A 9,529-nucleotide genomic window follows, 5' to 3' on the forward strand; every position below is an offset into this window, starting at 1 on the left:
CAATGTGTGAGCACCTGTTTATGTTTGAGGAAACAACATCTAAGCTTGGGCTTTTTGATGCCAAGAAACTTTCCATGATGTTATCCCCTACTTAGTAGCCTTTTGAGTGTCTAACTAGGACCTATACTCCTTGCATTGTCTTAGGTTCTTGGTTACATCTATCATACTATCTGGCGTTAGTGTTAGCCATGGATGTTATTTTTGTGTGTTTGTGGTTGGATCATTATATCCATCATCATGGTGGGTGTGGACCTATGTGTGCCACATGGTTGGGAGGCATAGCTACCTTCACCATTACTAGGGATCGATGTACAAAGATGGTCTTTGCCCTATTGCAACTGTTGTTAAAAGTTTTCACTTGTTATTTTGGCTTCTTAAGTATGCTTTCTTCTTATTTATGATTTCATTGGAATGCTTGGATATCATGTTTAGATGATGTTAGTTTATTTGATGCATTCTCATATTATAATGTTTAGCATATGACTAGATGATGTGAATTATTGTATTGGATTATCTATTGCTTATTGGTTTAGCATGTTAGATTTTTTTATTATGATGATTAGCATGGGATAGGAGATGTTATGTACTAGTAGGATTATCTTATGCCTTACCACTAGCATGTTAGATTTTCTTATGCTTATATTGTAGTAGTTTTAGTAGTGATGTCCCTATTACAATAGTATCAATGACCTGATCAGTGGCTTGGGATGTTACCTACGAGGGATGGCTAGGATCGATGATGGTCTTATGATGCCATTGATGGTTGGGAGGAACTGCATACTTAGTTTTGTTGTTTATTTATTGTAATGTTATTTCTGTATATTGTGATGTTACTTATGTTCACTGCGATGTTGCTTTCAGTACATTCTTTACTGCTTGGTTTAGATGGATAGATGTTCCTCTTTCTTGTTCCTTGGCATATTGTTGATTATGCACTCGAGTGTTCGCTCCTTGATCTATGTGGATATGCTGCTCCTTGACATGGAGGTTTTTTTTTTCATTTCATTCCTCATTTTGACCCTTAAAGTAGTTTTCTTGCTTTCCTGGGTGACCATGTGTTAGCATGGTGTGATACAATAAAGTGTCACATACCCATTGGAGTTCCATCGTGTGTACCTTTATTTTATCACATGCCTCCTGGAGAAATATCGTGCAAAACTTTATAGTATCACACCTCCTTATAAGAATTGTCATAAGATACCCTTAAAGTATTGCATGCCTTTGAGAGAAGTATCACCCAGTCCCTGAAAGTGTCACCCTTCTTCTTTAGGAATGTCGTGCAATACTTTCCAATGCTATATTAAAGTATCACCTAGATTTTTTGCAAAACTTGTGCAGGTAGGTAGCACTATTCGATTTTAGCCAAACTTTTTGGGAGTTTTTTAGTGTACCCTCTTAGGAATTCTTTAGTCCTTTGGTTTCACATTTTGAATTTGGAATGTGTTTGATTTGAATTCAATCTTGCATTCTTCATCTTTGATCATTTAGTTCGATAATGGCATTTGGAGATTCGTTGGTTGCTAGGATTGTCAGTGAAGTCTTTCATTGTGATCTATGTGATCCCTATATGATGTTGAAATATGCATCCATACTTGTTTTAAAAAAATTATCTTGGCTTCAATTGAATCCTTGTTCCAAGGATCTCTAGGTAGGGCATTACAAAGGCCATAGTGATCAGCACCATTAAGCAAGATGATGTAAGATTCCTAAGTAGAATCATTGCCTAGTCTATATGTGCAAGTTTTGAGATTGATGAATTATCAGTCAGATTTATCTATTTAGCCTACAAGATATGTGTTGAGAAGGAACAATTTTACCTCAATGAAATTCTAAGAATGCAACTTCTTGAGAACCTAGAGAAAATCAAGAGGACTAAGAATGGTGTTTAGATTTCAGTCAGTAATCCATCATATATTTTTTAATGTACTTAAAAAATTTACATATTTTTTAGTCATAGAGATTATGAGCAGTGAGAAGTGTACAATGGAGAATATCATAGATGTATGTAGAAGACATCTAGTAGATAAAATCTTGGATAGTGGAAACTTGATAATGAAAACATTTCAAGATGAAATGAGGCAAAGATTTAGAATTGCACCTGCAATTGTAGACAAATTTAAGGAAGACATATGTATTATGGTTGATACAGACTTTACCTATATTCAAGCAATAGAACCTTGAAAGAAATTTCTTAATCCCCTAGGTTATGAATTGAGTGATGAAATAACAATTGGATACATTGATTAATTGTTGAAATCTGAGAAGGACCAAGGTAAATATAGATTTGGAACTTATGATGAGATTACCCAATCAGCTCATTGGGCATCCTTGGAGAAGACATCCCACAAGAAGATCTAAATAATAATGAAGAAAACTTTATCAAAGGCCAATATGATTGAGAGTGAGTCATAGGTAGTCAAGTAGACTATGAAACAAGGTATAATGAATGTGCAACCTTTGTTAGTGTCTACTGCTAAGACATCTTCGGAATAGATCATTCCTTATGTATTAGTATGAGATGAATAGCTAAGTGAGCCAATGAGAAAATTATAAATATTAGTGGAAACTATGGCCACCAAGGCAAAAAGCATCAAACAACAAGCCACTAGACCAGGAAAGAGACAAAAGATATTGTTGAACCTAATGAAGAACACGAACAAGAACAAGAAGGAAAACAAGTAGAGAAGGTAAATACTTCTAAACAATAGCAAGAAAATCTTAGTAACCTTAGAGGTTGAATATAGAGAAGAAAAATTCAGCCATTTCTAATGAAGGCAACTTTGTTCAGATGAACAAATTTTATGATTTGTATAATGAGATTGAAAAAGATAAAATTCATATCTCTACTGTGAGATACATGATAGCCAAAAATCTCAAACTTAGATATATTAAAGGCATATTAAACCAGAAAGTCTATGGTAAACTCATTGTAAAGAAGGCACTAGCTTGAGATGAGGACTTATAACTTTGGAAGTTTATGATAAGAATCATATACAAGACTAATGATAAAAAAGAAGTCAAGAGATTGTTGAACAATCTAGCACCTTACTTGAGAAACAAAGTAAGACCATTTCTATTTATGATGGGTGAGAAAGATAAGATAAGAAGTGAAACTATAGTAGCTATAAGTTAGATGATGATAGAGTCCAAGACAACATCTTCATTAGCACCCAGAACCTTGAAAGTGTCAATAAGGGGTGACACAATACAGATTGATGAGACGAATAATACCATTAACATTGATGATACTAACCCTTTTGAGTGTTTATAATAGAATGAACCTCACACCAAGGATATTGAAGAAGAATTAAGACAAATTGAACAAGAAAAGAGGCTATTAAAGGAAGAGAATAGGACACTTATTCTAACTTTTAACATTTTGATCTTAATGCAAGTGAGATTGCATTATATGCCCTATGTGAAATTATCACCTCTATTGAATCAACCAAGGATACATGGATAAAAAATTTAACCAATCTTAAGGAAATTTTTGATGATTTCATGAAGATACTATCAATTTAAGATAGATGTTTATAGAGATTTTGACAATAGATGGACAATTTTTGGATAGTTTTTGACATAAATTTATCATTGATGTCAAAGGGGGAGAAGTACATAAGAAAATTGTAAATAAGGTAAAGGGAGAAGATAAAATTGTAAGGTATAAAATCATATTGTAAGGGGGAGCATATGTAAGATGGAAAAGTTGAAATAGATGATTAATGTAGTGTTACTTTATTGTTCTTGACAAGTTTTTGATACTTAGCCAATTTTCCCTATTTTTTGCCACCAATGCCAAAGGGGGAGATTGTTGACAATTGGCTATTGAAGATATGTAATTGTTTTTATTTATGGAAACACATGATATACATACTTACAAGAAAGCTTAGAAATAAAGATATTTAGCTTGTGGTGCTCAGAAATTGTCTAAGTATGAATTTGGTTTACAATAGTGTATTATTTTGTATGTGACTTGTTATTAACATCATATTGTGACTAGAGAAGTTAGATGGAGATTGTATACATGTTGATGATGATGTATATAACCTTGGAAGTCAATACAAACTATACAGAAAAGATGTACTCATGTTTTACCAATGAAATAGGATAGTAGAATTAAAGGAAATGAATTATTTTGTTTACAAAAAAATCATTTGACCAGTTAGGACCGACATCCTAGACATTTACTCTAAGTTGGAAAAGTGTATTATGATCCTAGCTAACCTAGCATCAATTTTTAAAAAGGCATGGAATTTATGCAAAGGACATCTTGTGAATTAAAAGTGTGAAGCATTGTAGAATTATGTGATATATTGTGATATGCAGAACTTTCTATAAAAGTAATATATTCAAAGTTTTGTAAAGCTATTTTTGTGATCAGAGATTGAGCTAAAGATCAAAGATCATTCAAGAAAGAAGGTATAGTACCTACATTCCAAAAATCTAATTACTTCTTTGGGCAATGAGCTCTTCTTGTAATTGGAAGTGCATGTTTGGGAAATGGGCTCATCTTGCATCTATTATACTACAACTCCTAACAGGGTTGGAATCTCCTAACAGGGATTCAAAGTCTCCTAAGATGAACACTCTATACTAAATTTGCATAGTACCTCCTAACAGGGTCCATCCTCTGACAAGGAACTTATATATCAAAATATTATCTAGTGGGCATCATCCCCACCGGGGTTTTCCCTTGGCCAAGGTTTCCCTAGTTAAAAAATATGGTGTTATGAGTTATCTTTGTGCATGGTTACTATTACTATTTAGCATTACTCTATTGCCCTATTATGTGTGGTTGAAAGTAATAAATAATATCTAGTTGGTGACTAAAGTTTGCAGATTACTAATTCCCCCCCCCCCCCCAATAATTCCTATTTCTAATAGATGTTTCTTCCTCTGTATTTGTTACTAGTGGAACCCTCTGATCCTCTTTCTATTCCTCCTCTTGCTATTTTAGTTGTGCCTACTCTAAAGGTTTATGTGCTAGCTCTGCCCGAGGCTCATCTTGTACTTGTTTAGGTTATACCTACTCTAGAGGTTCTCAATCTTGTACTTCCTATTTATTTTCCCTAAAAGGTGCCCTCTTCCTCTTCATGCCCTTGTCAGCCTCCAAGTACTTAACCTCCCATGTGTGTTTATTAACCATTTTTGGCCTAACTAGGGATGGGGTAGGTTGGTAGGGTGACCTTTGCACCTTTTCCTTTGATTGGACTAGTTGTGGTTTGTAGGGATATGTCTTGAGGAACTAGATCCATCCAAAATGGCTTCCAAATCCATTCCCTCATCGATTCAACCACATGTCTAGCCCAATTATCTATTTCATCATTCTCATCTCTCCCTATTTTTGCATTCATAATTAGCCTATGGTAGATTTTATCTCTGTTATACAAAGGATCCATGACTTTTTTGGCATCCTTCCCCATGACTTTAATAGGAATCTTCATCTTTAGCACATTTTTTGCTAGGTATAGACTCATCCTATAATAGTCCCTTATTCAAAATTCATATCCATCTATTTCATTTATCCAATGATCTTGTAGAGCATCAATATGCACAAACTATTTCCCTACCAGATGCTGCACCATCTAAATATTGTTAAAGAATGGGTGAGGGGACTTTTATTCTTCTAAGGGATATTGATCCCATTTAGAGTCAAAGGTGGTGATGTATTATTTTGTCTTCACCTTGAATGTGCCTATTGTAATGGGCCAAACCAATGTCTTCTTATATTATTCTCTCACCCTATCATATGCAGAAGTGAGTTGGTAGGCTATCTCTAGGAATATCAACTTTTCTAAGGGGTATCTTGGGAGATTCTTGGGGCATAACAAAGTACCAACCAGCTGAAGATATGTCAAGGTCTTAAATTGAATGTATTAGGAGCCTATTTCTATAATTTTGGTGGTTCCCTCTACTAACATTCTCTTTGCATAATTGACCTCATTGAACCTGATAATTGCAAAGATAAACCCATCGGTGACCACTTTGTATTCCACACTTTGTAGTGGGAGATTTTTCTTTACCAATTTTGGGTATACCACATAGGGCCAAGCATTTTCATCAGGGATTTTTTCATTTATATAGAGCCATGGATAATCTATGGTTCTAGCCACCAATATGTACACCATGTATGATTTCATGTAAAAGAGAGGGTCCTTTTTGATAGTGACTAGTTGCTCATCCAAGTTATCACTTAGGATCATGACCCAATTAATGGGCATCTTTGTGGTCTTGATGGTTTCAATAAAATGAACCATCCAAATTTGAAGGTTACCCTCTATTAGAAGTCCCATAACTCTTCTCAAGACTACAATCACATATCCAACATCATCTTTCATGTAGCCTCTAGTCATATCTACCTTTCTTACTCTATGGCCCATAGGTGTCATCTCCATTAGGAAAGAGGATTGCACTTTTTCCTTTGCCTCTTTATCATTATCTTTGTACCATCATTTTGTGCCATCATATGAAACCTACAAGTATTGATCCATCCTTGGAAAGTGAAACTCTTTCTCAGTGTTTTTGGGTCAGAGGTCCAAGACGATCTCACCCATGATGCTCTTTATGACATTTTCCTTAGTCACATAGTGTTTAGCAAGTTTCATTATCAATTCTAAAGATTGAACTGATGTATGATGTGATGTCGCATTCACTAGCCCCAATTGAATGAGTATAGATACCATAGCAGACCTTTCCCTTGGTTTATTGCAAATTGTAAGTAATGCATTCCAATCTATATGCCCTAGCTTTATGTCCTAGACTTTTGCATATCCATCTTAGAATTGTGACTTCTTGGGTGTTTCTTGATATTTAAACACAATTGATTTTGGTGTTATTTTCCTTGCCATGGAAGATGATAAGGATGCCATTTCATCTACATGAAAGAGGAAAATATTAGTTAGAAGGAAAAAATGAGCTTCTACAAGACTTAGAATGTTATCAAAATAGGTCAAAACCAGTCATAATAGGTCAAAATGAAGTCAAAGAATAGTCAAAAGTGACCAAGAGCATTTTCCCTTCCCAAAAAGACAAGTTATGCAAGTTAGCACACCATTAAAGGTATGCTAGTGTGCCTTAATAGATTTTAAATAGCTATTTTGTATAGTTGCACACCTATGCATCAAGCGAAGGTGGTGGCATGCTCATTTTCCTTAGTACAAATGGGGGGTGGAACTACTTAGCCTATTTTATAGTACAGAGGTGCATATGCAGCACCTTCATAGAGTGCTTTAGGTGTTAATTTATTTTTTAAGACTTTTTTAATATTTTATAGAGATTTAGGGGTGTGCACCTATTAAGGGTGCGTAGGTGTGAACCCTAAAAGTTTGACCTTAGTATTTCTTTCTTTTCTTTGCATGCAGGGGACAAGGAGTGTGAAGCTGTGTAGTGGGTAGCTATATGAAGGTGTGGTCAAATTGGAGAGCGAGAGAAAAGTGAGCAAGGAGGGGAAGGGGGTCAGGTGCTTTTATAGGCCTGCCAAATGCACATGCCCATAGGTGCACACCTATGAAGGTGTGCACCCTCCTAGGGTATACACATATGCATTTGCACATGTGTGAATCCCTAGAATGGAGTGCAATGCACATGTGCATGTGTGCAAGTGGGCATATGCACACTTGAAGCATATTAGAGTCCTAAACTCACTTTTTTCTACTCTCCAATTTCCCGACTCTTCCCAATCACAGATTGGAATTTGACCTAGACCTAATGGAGGGTCCAAAATGACTGTGGCTCCAAACTAGGATCCCATTAGGATATTTTGAAACAAGGGATTCCCCATTTTTTGCATAAAATGGGGCATGCACTGTGAAACCACAACAAATATCCCCAACAAAAGGGAAGAAATGACAAAGGCATTTCCTGATTAGCAAGCATTCATTTAACATTTTTCAAGTGACAACTAAATTCCTAACATGTCAAGTAGCTTTCAAGTCCTTTGGTAGTCAAAACTTTAGAGACTCAAATCTTCAAGCTCAATGTGTCTTGAGTGTATCAATTTGCTTTGATGTCATGAGGTGTAGTCTATCATGAGTCTCTAGCAACCTGGAGAGAATATTTTTCTCCATCAATCCATTAATCAAGAATCCTTGTAAAACCTATTTACCAATCACTTATATGACCAAATGAGAGAATCTATTCTAAGGGCTCTTCACGAGTCATCAATTCTTTCTTTATGACTCTTTGGTAATCTCTTTTGATTTGCTTTGCAGAGCTCATATATTTCCACTTGATTCTTCCTTGAAGAATTTTGTATAGAATAGGGTATCCATTTTGGATTTCATATCCCTTTATCTGATTACCTTTTAAAATATTCTAGAATCTTTAGATTTAACACCTCTCATGATTCTTTTCCTTTATTTTCTACCCTAGCCACACTTAGACTATGTGGCTAAGGTATTGATGTCATTTTTTATATTTTTTTCTCCAGTTTAATAACTTTTGGGTTCCTATTTTAATGAACTTTTTGGAAACTCTCATGCCAAACAATGATCTTAGCAATTCTTAGTAGTTCTTTGAAGAAACCCTTCATCTGAACTGGAAAGTTTTCAATTATCCCTTGCTACTATCAACTTAGATTCAAAAATCACCAAGATAATCAATTCTTAAATCTGTAAGGTGTTGAGACCTATCAATCTACAATTCTAACTTTAGGACTAAAAGTCCTCTACAGCTACAAAAAATACCTTTTTTTAGTTGGTATAAGTAAAAATATCATCCTAATACTTTGACAAAAAAATACCTCTTCCCTAAAGTCAAAATGAAATGGAGGTGTCTATTAAATGCATCAAGAAAGAGTCTTGATTGCACCTAACCCCTAAACTGACAAGAAAAGATAGACACAACTATAAAGAAAATATATATATATGAAAGTAAACACACAACTAAAATTAAAAATAGAACTGAAAGTAAACACACATGTAGAAATTATATATATATATATATATATATATATATAATTTTATTTTGAATTTTTTTTTTTTTTTTTAAATTCTGCTTTTAGGCCTCAAAATAATGTTTTAGAAACTACTCATTGACTTGCAATGGGACCAATTCCCCTTGTAGAGAACTTAGCCTAAACGTATTTTCTCCCAAAATCTTCACAATTCAATAAGGGCCAATCCATAAGTGTTGAAACTTGGTGTGACTCTCTAGTTTTTCTTTTGCCTTGTCCCACAAGAGAACAAGGTTTGAGATTCTGAAAGGTTTGATTGTAGCTCGATTATTGAACCAAATTTTTATGATAGCCTAATGTTTTTCCATGTGCTCTAAAGTTGTTGTCCATTTCTCATCCATTTCCAAGAGATTCATTAATCTGATCTGGACTCTATCAACATTCTCCGCATACCCTCTCATGAATTTCAACACTAGAATCTTGAGATTGAGTGGATATATTTGTTCATGTCAATAGACAATTAGATATGGAGATGTTCCCAAAGCATTTTTAATCTTGAATTTGTCCATCCATAATGCATATTTTAGATGAGTGTGTCAATCCTTTGGATTCTCCTTTAGCAAGTATTTTATCACT

Source organism: Cupressus sempervirens, chromosome 10 (genome assembly GCF_028749045.1).
Source record: "Cupressus sempervirens isolate cs-2001-9-10 chromosome 10, ASM2874904v1, whole genome shotgun sequence".
Lineage (NCBI taxonomy): Eukaryota > Viridiplantae > Streptophyta > Pinopsida > Cupressales > Cupressaceae > Cupressus > Cupressus sempervirens.